General features: G+C 42.0%; 1 protein-coding gene across 1 annotated transcript in view; it reads left to right on the plus strand.

Moving 5' to 3' along the window:
* BICRAL (BRD4 interacting chromatin remodeling complex associated protein like) overlaps window positions 1-8,068 on the plus strand; it is a 68,919-nt gene extending 60,851 nt beyond the window's left edge. The window contains exons 14-16 of the transcript XR_005955945.1: window positions 6,815-6,922; window positions 7,097-7,237; window positions 7,506-8,068. The gene's annotated coding sequence lies outside the window, so the exon portion shown is untranslated. The remainder of the gene's footprint in view (window positions 1-6,814; window positions 6,923-7,096; window positions 7,238-7,505) is intronic.
* The last annotated feature ends 7,907 nt before the right edge of the window (window positions 8,069-15,975 follow it).

The following is a 15,975-nucleotide window of genomic DNA, read 5'->3' on the forward strand; positions in this document are numbered from 1 at the left end:
CGGAAAGCAAAGACAAGCAACAACATAAGGAGAGGCAAAATCTGTTTGTTATGAGATCTGCTTTACTCTCAGCTGATGAAACCAGGTGCAGAAGAGGGGAGGCTGCAAGAGGGTGGGATGTGCTTGACCTTGATTTCTGATGAAGAGAGGCAGGATGTGCAGTTTCAGCTCTGCAATACAGAAAACACCACGTGCAAGCTTAGCCGCCTCTTCCTCAGTGCAGATGGTATGAGGTGCCTTGAGAGGGTCTCAGAAATTAAAATGGGAGACCAAACCTGGGATATTTGGGTATCTGAGTAATTTTGCATGGCTGTGCTATGCGCTTTGAGAAAGTGCCTGTAACATAATTTTTGTGTCTGTTCATGGACAGGAAGAAATTATGACAATTTGTTTTGTTTAGCAGTATAAATAATAATACAAATAATAACATATACTAATAATATATAACTGTTCTAAGTGGACAATCCAGTGACTTAATGAGAGAAAGATCTGTTGCTTTCCATTTCACCAGGATCTGTCAGGAGAGTGAGGATAAAGTGTTAGAAAGCTGAGAGTATATATAAATCCAGAGGCTGCAGTGTTTTATTCACCAGTGGCTCATCCCTAATATTGCTTGGCTATAGACCAAAGTTCCTATCTGACAAGACAGGATGTAAAACTCTGAGTAATCCATCCACCAAACAGCACAGGCCAGATTTTTCTGGTTTTGTGTGTAAACGGTTTGTCCCTGGATTTATATTCCCATTTGTTTAGACAGACCCCAAATTTAGGTGTAACACTATGTGCTTATCCACGGGTGAGAGGTTCTGTATCCCCAGTGAACCCCGTGGGCCTCCCACCCGCAGACCCCTGAAAGCACCAGGTCCCAGTGCAGTTCATTCCTTCATAGAGAAAATATTCCAGCTGCTTGATCAGCCCAAACTTCATCTTTTTCTTCTTTCAGCCTCCCAGCTATGGGGATATAGCTCTTTCAGGCAGCCTGGAAACCTGCCTCTCCTTAAAGCCCCTAAATTTTTGTACAGTGAACAAGCCCCACACGTCTGTCATGGCAAAAGGCTTTTCTTCAGCTGTCGAGCCGTCCTGATGTAATTCTGATTTTTCTAAACTGTTCATTCATTGCCAGTAAAGAACCTTTTTCTTTTTTTTTCCCTAGGAAAATACCATGTCCCAGCTCTAGTAAGTTTATTTGTAAGTCTGATTGACATATGATGGGACAAGGCTAGACTGACAGTGAGTGTTTCATTGATGTGAAATTTTACACCATATCTGGACATAGTATATACTTGGTTTATGATCCAGCTGGGCATGCTTGTTAGTTATTGTTGAGGTCAATCAAAGTGTAATTGTAACATAGGGAAAGACAGTCCCAGGGCTACAAAGGTTTGCTTCCAACAGCTGCTATTCATTATTCATTAAACTCTACCTTCTGTTTTTGAAATTAATAACCCTTGGCTTTCTAACAAGGTATCAGACGTGCAGAATATAGATTTAAAAATCAAAGATGCACTGGTTTCATCCCCAAACAAGAGAGAGCACAAAGCACTTTAGCTAGCAATAGTAGTTGGCAGCAGAACATAGTGTTTCTGTTTGTGGAAAACCAGATGTGAGTTAATTAACCTGAAATTTTTGGGCACTGTATGCTGCATGTGAGAGAACTGACTGGTGTACAATAAACCCCAAACTTATGGAAGTCAGGGGGAACACTCAAAACTTCAGTTAAATAAAATTTCATAAAAATTAGGGCAAAGTATATCGCAAGTCTGCAGTGGGGGAATATCAGATGAAACAGAGTTCATTCAAATTGGTACTTGCTCCTCCTTTAAGGCAGTGATTTTCCAGCATCCATTCACCAGTTTGTTTGAAATGTAGCCCAAGCTTTAGCTCCGGAGATGGCCAAAGCAGGCACATGATGTTTCTGTCCCATGAATCCCATTCCTGTGTCCCTGTGGATGCTGACTGACTGAGATGGCACATGGAAAAGTGTCAGGAGAACTTTGAAGCAAGACTGGGGATGGGGTCATTCCCAGCCAGGTCCAGGCACATTTTTTGCATTTTATCATTTTGTCAGCACAGAGGGCTAATACACTGCGACAAAAAATATGTAAAAGACACTGCTCTGAGTCTGAGTGTCTCAGTGCAGGCCATCTGTGGGAAATATGATTAACTATGGTGCATGGTCACAAGACCAGTAACTATAGTAGTATATCATAAGGTTAATTAACATTGGTCTAAGAGTGTTAAAACAGCCATCTTCCTACTCTCTGAATCAGGTCTTTGATGTCCTTTCTTTTCCTGTGTAAATTCCACTACTTATTCATGTGGGATTTAAACCATCACTAAATGTTACATTCATGACATGTTTCTAAGAAAACATTGGGATATCCATTGCACATGAGCATGTTTCCTCAGCTCTGCTGGCCTTGTTGGGCAGCTTATCTACTGTTCTCCCTAAGTCTGACCTTTCATGTTTAGTTACTTTAAAGATACTAGAAAACCAGCTATCTACTCAATTTCCTTGTAGCTTGGGGGTAAGGTTAAAATATTGTGTAGCTACCGTATGTTTGACATTATACAGCAAAAACTGATAAGCAAATATTTTCTTTTCAAATGCACAGTACATTTTGCAAGAGGACATAACGAGTGTTTTATTCTTACTCTTTGTCCTGGAGAAGGCCTGATGTTGTTAAATATAAAAAGTTGCCACTGATGTTTATCTTGCTGAATCTGCTCACATCAATTGGTTCTGCCTACCCCATATTTCAAAGTGAAATGATGGGGAAAGGTCATATAGATTGCCCTTCTCTTCACTTCTCAGCTTAAGGGTGTCCTGGTTGTAATTAAGGAACAATTTCTTTTGTGGTGGTAGTCAAGAAATTTTTCTTTCGCTTCCCTCTTTCTCATTTTTTCAAATAATGTTTGGAAAGGCGTGTGAAAGCCAGAGAAGAGATAATGCAGTTGGAAGATTTGTCATTCCAGAAGTACTTTGTTGTTTTTTTTTTTTTAAATAAATCTGAAACAGCTTCTGTGTATTCATATTCAAATTCAAGTCCGTAGACTATCAGCAGTGAGTTTGGAGGTGACAGGCTCAAGGCAAAGGTTTTGATTGCAAGGCCATCTGGCATTGTTATGAGAAAAGTTCTTGAATGCTTAAAAGAAACCAAAACCACATTGCTTGGTAGGTGCTGACTCCAATGAAATTGAACCATCTTAGTGCAGGTTTGCTGTCTGACTTATTGGAGAGACTGTGGGAAAATCAGCTATTTCTGTACTGATGAAGTGGCTGTGGCTGAGAATTGTGATTTTACAGGAAAAAATGTGAAATGGAATGTTTGGCATGTTGAAGCAAAATGTTTTAAAATTGTAACTGTTTTTTTTTTTTTTTTGTTTGTTTTTTTTTTTTTCTTCCTGCAAGATTCATGTAAGATGTACCTTTATAGAAGGCCAGAAAGAGGTAATCAATATTGTGTTGCTTCAGTCTGGTCTTATAGAGAGAGAGACTGAAGAAAGATAAAATCTGTTTACTGTCATAGAATGGTCTGAAACTGAGCAATGCAGAGAAATATTATCCTGGAGAATATGGAGAGTTTTACTGAGGTTGATTTCCTGAAGTCTGGGTTTTTAGATTTCTGTGGGACTTGATTTGTTTGCCTGCTTTTTCTAAAGTTCATGTGCTGTGTTAGCTTATAGGCCTCACTGCTTGGATGGAACCAAAGGGATTAGAAGTAGGATGTAAGGGCTTTTCAATCTAGGTCAGATTGGATTTAGCACTGACTGAAAATGACACCGGTTGTTCAGCGTTCTGGATCAAATGTGCGGTGGCCAGATCCACAGCAGGCTGGGTCATCCGAGGTCATAGTGCAGTGAAAGTTGAGAAAACATAGCCCCAGCTGAAGCAGGGCATTTTCAGTCTGCTAAACAGGGCAGAACAGCACTGACTGTTCCCACATGAGGTTTCATTCCTATGTATTTCCCCTTCCTTTTTGAGGCTGAACACTTTATTCCTAGATGCCACATGTAATGCATTTACGAGCTAGGAAAGTATGCATCAGGCTGGGCATAAATCTGGTATTTTTTTTTTTTTTTAGTTCTACCTTTTCCTTTGCTCAGCAGAGAAAGGAATAGGAACTGGTTTCTGCTTTGGCACTGAGGACCTGCTGTTTGTCTCGGTCTCCTCTGACCCAAGTTGGGTTATTTGTGTCATGCCTGTGGAAGAAGGTTCAAACTGGAATGTACTGGGTGACAGCTAACAGCCCAAAATCAAAAGAATGGGAATTTAAATTTTGTTACCTGCCTTCTACATAGCAAGCCAGGTGTGTCTCCCATGCTTGTTGCTGTGGTATCTAAGAACTGTAATTCATTTGTTTGCAATAGTGGAGCCCCGGTTCAGGACCTTAGATTTGTATGGGTGAAGCAGCTCAGCCATGCAAAAATTAGACTTCTAAGGTTTATAAATTTGGCAAAGTGTGGGACCCTCTCTGTAACGAAGATCTCCTGCCAGTGGACAGTCAGCTCCAGTGACTTTGCAGCTGCAGAGCTGCATTGGTAGACTACTTCATGTTTCAGGCAGAAAAGATGTAAATCTTCATTCTGTCTGTGATAAATTGTGTGTTAGTGAAGATAGACCTTGCTTTGATATGGAACTAGGTTAAAAGAAGAATTCTTCTGATGAGGCAAATCCAGAGATAGTGAAAACAGCAAATTAGGATCCAGGAGTACTTATGGATTCTGAAGAGGAATTTTTGTGTGGACAATGTCATGTTCTGTGCAGCTGTACTCACAGATTTGAGTTAAGATTTAAAGGGTGCATTCACAAGCTACTAGTACAGAGAATTACTGAAAAATTTGGTGCTGCATTTTGGGGACAAGATATGCTTCACTATGAGCACACCTCCTCTGTTCCCGTAAAACACAGCCTGTCTCTGTATGTATAAATGGTCTTGCCTTATTCTGCAAAAAGGGTCTGCAAATGAGTAACTGAATGGGAGAAGGGACAGTTCACCCAAAATGTTGTGCGTAGGGTTTGCTTTGAAGCTCTCCCATATCTCACTTGCAGCATGTCAGGAAATGAGCCCTCAAATTGGTTGATAGGTATGTCCTTGGCTTGACTCATGGCTGCATTATTCCAGTTTATACTGATGTATCACCATGGAAGTGACCTCGGAGCTTTTTATCTCTGTGTCTCATCACGGCATTTATAAGCATCTAGTCTCTTTATAAACTGGGCGCCTTTGGTCCTGTGCATAAGACTGGAAACACTAACAAGGACAGTGTGTGCTGCAACTGTATATCCTCTCCATCTTCAGGACCAAATCATTCAGAGCTTGGTGGAATACAGAAAATCTCCTGATACCTGCAGATTGGTCACATATGTCCTAGCATAAAGCATGCTGAAGTTACTGGGGACTTACTACAGACTGAAAGGTCACCTTCAATAACAATTATTCCCTTTTTACAGCTCACCTTCTGTCACAATCAGGCTGCACATTTTGGTGTTGCTTTCGTTTCTCCCACTGATATTGCATGTTTTAAGGAAGGAAACAACTCTGGGCTCATCTATAGTCCTGTCAGATGCTGAACATCAGACTGGTACTTGAATTTTCGGTTTCGGAACATATGTATTATGTTACCTGTCTGTCTTGTGATCCGTTTCTGTTTTCCATATGATACAGTTGGTGTAGGGTTTTTAATCATATAAATGCTATAACCTGGGAGAACCAACGTTAATTTCCTCTGGAGCCTTATGAAAAGTATCAAGGGTGTGCCTGACTTGTGGTGACAGAGCTTTTCAGCATCCCCTGAGAAAGAACGGCTTCCGGGCACACATGGCAGCCAGATATGGCTGACACGCACAACGGCGTACACAGAGCACCAGTTATTAACTTTCCATCCATGGATATGCTAACCAGATACTTTAATTGCACTTCTAATGTACCATCACATGTCTGGGGTCAGACACTGGTTGCACCCAGCTGCAGATCAGGCTGAGGTTCCATACGACCACAAACAGTAGAGATAAGGTGATAGCCAAATACCTTTAGTCTTATGAACCCTCTGTCTCAGATATTACATCAGACATTCATGAAAGGACAGACAGAATAAATTAGTCAATGTAAAATGTATCTGAAAGACTGAGATAATCCTATAATTCCCAGTATTATCCCTAATAACATGACTGTAGAACCAGTGATGAAATGGAGCAAAGAGGTCATTGCATGTCAGGGTTCAGATAAGATCTTCTGTGGATTCTTTCCTGTAAGATCTAACCAAAGAAGCTGAAAGTAATTTGAAAAGAACTTTTTAAAGTAGTTTTTACTCTGAAGGGATTAGGAGCCCACAGATGAATATGATGTTCCTCAATCTCCCTAGGAAAAAAAAAAAAAAGGCTTTGCCGGGGCAGCCTCAAATCACTGCAAAGAAATAATTAGAATTCAGAATACAATTCCCAGGCACAATGCAGCACATATTTGGTGTGATTAAGGAATGGTAAAAGGGAACTTTAAATGGACCCTACACAGGCAGCTGATTGAAAAAGATTTGGGAAGGGTTTTGCTTCTGGATCAGGTTTCTGGGAGAAGGAGAGCAGCTTTTAGGAATTAAAAACCTGTATCTTACTCCCAGAGTTGCAGCAGAGGTGGTGAAGGTGTGCTGTGGCTCCCAGAGAAGGGATCTCAGACTGGTCCTTGGCTGGAGTGTGCACTGGTGGCCTGGAGAGCCACCTGCTTGTGGCTGCCGTGTCCTCTGGCCCCTGTGGTGGCCTCTGCAGTGGTGGCCTTTTGACAACTGCACTATTGTTTTTATTTTTGTGTTGGGACAGGTCCCACCAGTAGGATCTGATGGATGAAAGGAGGCTGAAGGAAGTGGTTGATGTGTAGGCTCAGCTGATGTTCAACTGGTCCTGTGCCCACAGCTGCATGTGGAGGATGTGAGTGCCTGTGGCCCTCTGATTCTTGGAATGCTGGGATGGCTGTAACAGAGGGGCCACAGCTGGGACAAGAGCATCAGATAGACAAGTCACCAGAAGTGTGGTGGTGCATGTCCTGAGCTGAGAGCATAGTCTGAAACCAAGAAAAACTTCTGTTTTCTTTTCTTTTTGCAGGGAAAATGTAGCAGAGTGTAACAAATTCCAGGGCATCTGCTTATAAATTAGTGGTGCTGGTGGTGTCTGGATCTTAGTACCATAAAATTCTCCTTGAAACCACTCCTTGTTCATTCTTCCCAGAGGATCCCAGGAGAAAGGGTAAGCAAGGCTCTCTGGTTCCCACTGGAGAAGACTATGAATGCAGGAGGACTTTCTATGATTTTCCCTGGAAAGGAACTGTGGTTGGGACATATGTTCCTCTAATTTGGAAAAATCTTATATTTTCCAGGGTGCTTGCCATAAGTCAGGGAGAGTTTGGGCTCACAGGAAAGATGGGTGGGTGGAAAAGTTTTTTTTTTTTTGCTTGGTTTGGTTTTATTTTTCCAGTTTGGGCTCTGACACACACCGTTTCACTCTGTTGTTTGAGATTTTACCACTAAAACCTTGGGAAGAAAAGAACCTTCTTCCCCGCTGCAAAGCTGGTATTGTTTGGGATACCCTGCTGGGTTTCTGAAGAGAAGTGATGACAGACACCCTGTGACAGACATAAAAACCAGCTCTGGAATCCGAACAGCAGATCCAGCGTGTGAGCAAAAGCTGCTCTGACTTGTGTGTGTCTTCATCGTTGCCTGCCAGTTTCAAACCAGGCTGTGTCAGTGGAGAACTGTAAAAGCTTCTTGGGAGAACTGGCTGCTCTGAAGAACTGAAAAGGGGAACATAACTTACAACTCTGAAATGTGTAGTACGATTCCTGGAGAAACAATGATTGCAGTACAGGGATATGAGATCTCAGCTGTAAAAGCCTGTAAGGCAGATAAGTCACCAGGGATTTGCTTGGACCATACTGGGAAGACTCTTAGTCCTCAGTACGGATGTGAGACATCCAATGAGAAAGAGCTGAGCCCCTCAGACAATTATAATTAGGTCATTAAAGTTAAATGCCAGACTGTATCTTTATATTGCAGTAATAAAAGGGTAGTGAGAACCTCCAGTAAAAGTGTCAGATGATGTGCTATTCTCAGTCTGTGATTCCTATGGCTTATGGGTGAAGTCACAGCCAACACACAGCGTATTTCCCATGTGAACAGGTCTAGTTTCACAATCACCATTGTGAAACAGACACAGGAGTTTGTGTCTGTCACTCTCTCTGACAGGTGAGCTCTAGTCAGGTTTGGTTTGACAGCAGAGATTCATTCCTACATGGAATCATTTCCAGTGCTGTGGGGTCCAAGGGAGGCTGTGTGCTCACCTCACCCCACTGAGAGCAAAAGGATGGAGATGAAAGAGTAGCTGGACTCATGGCAAGAGAAGAGGGGGAGAAACAGCATAAACCTGACGTGGTTAACCAGGCTTGGTTAGCCAAGGGTTGTCCGGAGTATAGAGACAGCCTCAGGGTGACAATAACAGCTTTCACTCCCCATAGCAAATACAACTTTGTCCACTGGATATATCCATCCTGAAGGAAGAGGAACCCTAGGCTAGTACACATCTTCAGATCAAACAGCGAAATCAGTCACTTGGCACACCTGAAATTGCTTGTTGAAATCTTTTCTTCCTGTTTCTCTTTCTATCTTGATAACCATATGTCCTTGCGTACATACAAGTTTTACAGGGGTTAACTCATTGGGACTACCTTGGGGACAGAAATATTTGGAAGCACTGGAATTCCTGTTTTCCCAAGTGTGAGTGGATGTTATCTGTTCATGTCTAACTGTGTCTTTGATATCTTCAGATGGAAGGTGATGGTGACGCCCCATCCCCTTCATGCCAGCCATATATCACCTTTCTGGCACCACAACTCCTCTGACATCTGACCTGAGTACTATCAGTTGCAGCACATCCAGTTGTCTACAAAAGCCAGCTTTTTGCTGTGGGGAATACCATTTCCTGTAGCTTCTGGCAGACCTGAGGGGCCAGAAAAATCACTGTGCAGCACTCTTCCCTTGAGACTGTCCAAAATGCCTTTTTTCACTGTAGAAGAGGCACTCTCTACCTGTACATAACTTGCACCTTGGGGACTGCTCAGCCTTGCACAGGGGACAGGATGGACAGCACTCCATGAATGAACAATTATTCAGAATCTCACTTCATTATTCTGTGTTTCTTGCTGGCTCTTTTGGGACCTATATATTTCCAAAGCATCCTTTACTTTTAAAGCTCTCTCTTTTTGTGGACTTTTTATGCTGCTGATTGTGAAGTTACCCGAGACTTTTATATCAATGAATTAATTTTTACTCTGCTCCTGTGACAGGTGAAAATGGCCCAAACCAGTGGTAGACGGGATTTTAGACTGCAGCAGGGATGTTGAGAGTCTCCAAAAATTTCAGCTGGTTTTGTGAGAGATTAGCACTGTAAACAAATCTGGTTTAGACTCTCACCTCCAGGTGAGACTCCCAGAACTGGTGATGTGTGGGGAGCTGGCACTGCCTGAGCTGCCTGGAGCCCCCTGGAAACGTAGCCCTTTGCAAGAGTAAACTTGAATTTCTGATAACAGCATTCATGTGTGAGAGCCATGGAAGTGGTTCTCCCTGTACTCACTCTTTGCCTGTCTTCCTAAAAAAAAAGGCAGAATGAGGAAAAAAACAACAGAGTCGTAAATATCTGTGAATGGGAAATAGGTAGTCGATCTCTGTGGGTTATGTTTTCTTCTTTGTCTTAATTTCACACCCTCACCCCCAGCAATGTTAATGTTCAACAGAGATTGCATTCTGCCCCACTCATGATAGTACAAGTATTTTTTTCCCCCCAGTATCTTCAGCTGCAGCTTTATCAAACCTACTGGCCCAAATCCAAATAGTTTTGTGCACCAAAACACTCCGAGTGCTCCAGTTGAGAGCCTTAATGCTCTGGCTTTATTTTTAACAATCCTACATTTTAGTGTCACTCCTGCGAAGTTTTGCACAAAGCCCTTCTCCCTAAGCATTTGAGTATAAGACTCCCCTGTGACCAGTCAGCAGCTCTGAAGTGCTGGAGCCAAGCACAAGCCTGTCTCATGTGAGGCAATGCACTCTATGACAAAAGATGCTGCAGTCTTTATGAGAACCTGGGGGAGACTCCCTAAGAGCACCAAACTGGGAGAAAAGCCAGTACAGGCGATTCCATCAATAGCTGTAGCTGAAAATTTCCTTTTGCCAGTGGGCTTCCCAGCTACATGGAGAAAAAGGAGGGCTTGTGGCTCCCAACTGAGGATTAGTGGCATAGGAGAGAAGGACATTTCTTTCAATAGGATCCTGACAGTAAAATCTACTAAGCCCCACTTGGAAAGGCTCACAAAATGACCTCTGACAGTTGATACCACCTGGACCACTGATTTTTCCCCCTACATTTTAAAACTAAATATTCACAGTATTTTTTTCTTTTTGAAGAAGGCAAAATTATTTTAATTTTATTAATACTGAAGAATATAAAGATATAAGAGAAAGCTTTGATTTTTTCCAACACCCATTATTTGATAAAAACAGTTTTGTCTCTTTGAGAACACCACTTTCACCAAGGTCTAGTAACTGAGCTCTGACTTTGTTTTTAAGCCATATTTCATCTGATGCTATGAGGGAGTGTACTCCTTTGCTCCCCTGTAAGTTAGAGCTCATAAAGAAGAAAGACCAAGCTTTTCTTGCTGACAGAGTACTTTGGAAATTTAGGTTTGGAGGTTTATATTTTTAATATTACCATAACTTGAAAGTAAATAGATGATTAGGACTTATTTTTCCCCAGGGGGAGAAATGGCAAGGAAAGATGAGAGAGAGTTCCAGATCTCAGCCTGACAACATAAGTCTCTTGAAACTGGCACTTTGAAGGGCAGTTTCAATCTGGTGATTTGTTTGATCTATTATAAAATCCTCTCTACCAGTGTGTAGCTACCACCCACTTATATTTATTATGCAGTTTTATTTTTGCTTGGTAATATTTTTCTTGTGTTTATTTTAAAAGGTCTACATTTTGTGGTGACAGTCTTCCATTTTCCAAATTAACTGCTAGCAGATGTTGCTGTGTGGTGTGAAGCACACACAGCAGCTGAAGCCGGCAAGGTCTGGACACAGGCTTAGGAAGAAAAAATCCTTGTGTTGTTCAATGAAGTTTCAGGAGTGTCTGTAAAGTGCTTATGTAGAATCTTATTCAGAAAATAAATTACTGTTGTTTTTATAGCTTTTAGCTGGTTTTAGTGTTTGGAATTACTGCTGAAACCTCACAAGTCTGTACCATGTTTTAAGAAATGAAATATCATTCAGGCAGTGTTATTTAGGAAAGGATTGGCTGCTGATACATTACATACAGGCAAATGCAGGTAAGTTCTGCTTAGAGCTACTGCTGCCTGGTTTGCTCTTTCTAAAATCCCTGCTGCTGTTGCACGTGTGCTAAACTCTAGCTTGTGGATCTAAAGTCTTCAGTGTGAGCAGAGCACTTTGAGTGGGCTGCTTTTGAAACCATTGCTGAACATGAGAAATGAGGGGCTGTGCTTTTCCTCTTGGAACGAAGTATTGCAATTTGATTGGGTCATTAGGTATGCCCTTGCTTGTTTGTTTCTTTGTTTGTTGCATCTGTGAAATTTCACCCAGTTTTGGACAAGCCACTATGCATTTGTGAGAAAGTGAGGATGTGTGTGCTGCGGAGTTGACTGGCTAGATGTATGACTAACCTGCCTGGACCATTTATATATCCTGCTACTGCAGTTGCTCATCCAGGTAAATAGGTGAGTTATAAGCACTTCCTGTTCTTCATGTCTGTCATGCATAGGGCAAGAGGGGAAAGAAAGAATGTCCTAGTGCAGCAAGTAATTCACTGCCCAGCTGGTTGCTGGGGTGCTCAGGAGGAAGTGTGGTCAGTGTGGCTGTGGCTCCGTCACAGAAAGGTTTTAAGATTTGTTTGTGTGAGTTTTTGTTAAGACCAAAGCAAGTGTTAGAGAATCACAGAATAGCCTGGGTTGAAAGGGGCCTTAAAGGTTTATTTTCAACTACTTGCCATGGGCAGGGACATCTTCCACTGGACCAGGTTGCTCAAAGCCCCATCCAACCTGGCCTTGAACATGTTCAGGGATGGGCGACCTGTTCCAGTGTCTTGCTACCCTCATAATGATGAACTTCTTCCTAATCTCTAATCTAAGCCTACCCTCTTTCAGTGTAAAGCTCCTTGATTTTTCACTATCTCATGCTGTAGTTGGTTCTGCATTAGAGCAGGGCAGTGGAGTAGGAAAACTTTGAAATTTCCTTTAAAATCGATCATTCTCTGAGCCTTGCTCTGTAGCCTCCCTCAAAGAAATTAGAAAAGTAACCGGATTTGCCCCTTTAGATGTGAGACTGTAGAAGAACCGCCCACTAGATGTCACTGGTACTTCGCCGAAATAAGATTTAAACAGCCTTTTCTGGGAAGTAGCTAAAAAGGGATGAAGCACAAGTGGGCATCATCCCTGTGCTTGTACCCTTTTTGGCTCCACTCCTGTGCAAGGGCTTGTGATGCCTCCCACTCCACGGGGCATCCTCTGTTGACCCAAGGAACAGAGCCATCCTGGGCTTGTGGTGTGCTGGTTAATTCCTCCCACAAGGTTAAGGCTTGAAAACTGGACTGTGTTGTATGCTGAGGTTTTGGAGAGCCTGTGGACGTGTACAGGAATGCTTTTGGGATGAGCACCATGCATGTGCATTTGGACAAAGTGTGTTCATTTCTCACATTTCTCTTTGTGAAAGTATTCAACACTGCTCTATTCACTAGGACTGCTAGGGATTTTTTTCCTTATCTTTCAAAGGAAACAGCTAATTCTGCATTTGATTCTGAGGCAAAACTCCATGCTGATATGGCTTATGCAGACTTTTGTCTGTAAAGAGAACCTGACTGTCCAATAATCTTGTTAAAAAAGGGTTGTCACAAAGTCGGCAGATGCACAGAAGCTGTCTTCAACAGCGTTTTTAATGCAGAAGTTGGACAAATTATATCTGCTGTATTTCACTTGACCTACCAGAGGTCCCTCCAGTTAAATCACCTGCAGTTGGCCTATAGTTGACCCTTTGTTGACTTATTTAATCATCTGCCTGATTTTCAGAACAGGCTATGAGCATTCAGACTGAAATCAGCCCTTGAAAGGGTCCTGTCACTGGGCAGTGAGCCTCATACCTGATCATCTGCCTGTCACATAATATGAGCACAGATGACAATCACTTACCTCTTTTATGTCATGATATAAGGCTAAAATTGTCTAAAATGAGGAAGAAAGCCATTATTTAATCAATGGAATTGCGTCAATTGAGTAAAATTTGTCTCTAGTGTAAACAAATGGAATGTCTTTGCACTTTGTGAAAACAAGACTAAATTACTTGCAGATCCTGCAGATAGAAAAACATAGGAAGTGGACTTGTAGGCTGACACATTAGGGGGTTTAGAGTATGCATTTAAAATAATTATCCAGATTACTCTGGATTACTTAATATAGTTTTTGCATCATGCATATGCACATTTAATTTTAAAGCAATAAAAACAATATTAGTCTTTTTTTCAGTCATGTTTGATTATTTGAGATATTCCTCTGAACAATGCAGGAACTATTACCACTGAATGCCCTAGTTAAATACAAAAATGCCAAAACCCAGTTTTAACTTGTGCAGATGAGCTGAAGAACAGTCCTCAGTGTCCTCCCAGACAGAGAAAATGTACATATGAGGGACTTGATGTGAGAAATTGATCTTTTCATTAAAAAAGTAAAATAAATGCCCCACTCCGTAGCCCTATATCTATACAAATAGCAAAACACAGTAAATAATATAACAAATTATAGATTAATGCTTTTACCCATTTACCCAGGTTTTGTAATATGAACACTCAATTAGTAGTGATTACAGCCTGAAGACCAGTCTGAACATGGAAAAACTAGGAGCTGTGTGGTCTATTGGGATATCAACCTGAGGGTATTTCACATATCCTCAAGTTTTCCTCATGTTCAACAGAAGAGAATGTGAGTATGCTGAAGATGTGTGCTTCTAATCTGTAGAAATTCTTACTTGTTTAAAGTAAATGTTGTCAGTGCTTTTGTAACTGGTCTGAATTGACCAGCTGGAGTAAGATGTGCTGGACCTGATGCCTCTAGAATGCAAGATATGCCTATATAAGTCTTCCTTGCTGATTCAAAAGTTGGGATTGCTCTGCAGAAGAGCTTATAGGAAGAAGCTAGTGTGGGAACCAGGTATTTAGTATTTTCTTTTTCAAATCTTCTGCTGTGGCCTTTTGGAGACAATATTAGATGATTCAAAGAAACACTGTGGGAAAGGCTGTGTGTTTAGATCTTGATTCAAGGGGCTTCCAGGACAGTCTCTTTACTCAATGAATGCTTGATGAACCAAGCTGAAAGGCATTCAATAATCTCAGCATTTTATAGGGTTGGTCCTTAACTGTGACAGGTGGTAGCTGAGAGGCAAAAGGTAGAGAGGTGGGCAAAATTTCCACACTAAAGATCACAGAAGTGGTAGAGTAAATATGCAATATGTTACTCCTCCCATCACTCTTCAAAGAGTTGTCTGGAGTTGTAGTTCTGTAGGAATTTTGAAGGGGTGGTCGCCGCAGGAGGGAAGGAGCCATCAATTGAACAAGTCTGCACCTCACTGCTGTGTCTGCCTTGTGTGCCCAGGCTCTGGCTGAGGGAGCTGCCTGCCTGCTGTGACAACAGCCCTGTGCAGGACCTCCCATCAGCATGGGCCAGCAGGGCGGGACTGGTCCATGCACAGACAGCACTGTCTGGCTGTGTCTTCATCATTTGTCATGCTAGACCCCATGGAAGAGATTTGAAGGATGCTGTGATGCATCTTTTCCCCAGCTGTGCTTAGGGAACAGTGGTTGGGGTGGTGTTGCCTTGTCAGGATTATCAAGAAGATAAATGTGGAAAGAAAATGCATCATTGCAAAGCTGGAGATTTGGAGTCAGGGCTCTTGTCTCTGTCCTTGATCCTACCAATATATGAGTACATATTATGAACCAAATGTTATGGAAGAAATGGAGATTCCTTGCTGCCCTGAAGTGTTGGGTCTGTATTTCTGACAACACTCGGGAAGGGAGCTCAGCACCACGTAATCCTAGAGACCTCCTCTGCTCCATAGCAGCTCACTCACTGTGCCATGCAAGTTAACCCCCACAGAGGGATATGAAATTGGAGATCCTTTGGTTTATTTGAACATAAGACACCTACAGCTCTGTCTTCACTACCAGCCCTGAAGTCCCAACCTGACTGAACACCAGTCAGCAAATTTGTTGCCAGTGGGGTTCCCGTACAGCATTTCCATGGCGGCAACTTTAACTGGACCAGACCTCAGACTCCACAGGCGCCCTCTTGCAATGGGGTGTGCTTCCTGTTTTGTGGTGCTGCTCCTTTCTACAGGCAAAGTCTGTGGGAAAGGGTGTGAGTGGCAAGGCTTTGGGTGGAGGGTGGGGGGGGAGGGGCTGTAAATCCTGTAGGTTTTGATTTTAGATTTTGAGAAATTAGTAGGAAGGCAACTGCCAGCTCCAGTTTCATTAGGGTGATGCTCCCTGGAACACCCTTGGCATTTGACTTTGTTTACAGGTCACTGTAATGAGAAAGTTCACTTCCTTTCATTGCAGGTGTTGCTTTGGATATCTGAATATATTTATTCAAAAATGCCTGATAAAGAGCTGATAAAGAAAACACTATGATAGATTTTAGTAAAATAAATGAGTCTAATAGCCAACAGGCAAAGTGACATCTCTGTGTGAGAATCTGATTCCTACAACTTCTAACTTCAGGGTTTAGGGTCTTGTTTATCTTCTTTTGTCATTTATTTGGTACCTTTTAACTGAATTTTTTAAAAAAAGCTCCTTATTGTTATGCTCTGCATAGTAAAGCATACTTAAGCAGCAAGGTAGAGAAACCTGCACCTTGAGAGAGTATCATGTTGTGCTGAGAC

This window comes from Pyrgilauda ruficollis, unplaced genomic scaffold, assembly GCF_017590135.1.
Source record: "Pyrgilauda ruficollis isolate IOZ18807 unplaced genomic scaffold, ASM1759013v1 scaffold4, whole genome shotgun sequence".
In the NCBI taxonomy this organism is placed as follows: Eukaryota; Metazoa; Chordata; class Aves; order Passeriformes; family Passeridae; genus Pyrgilauda; species Pyrgilauda ruficollis.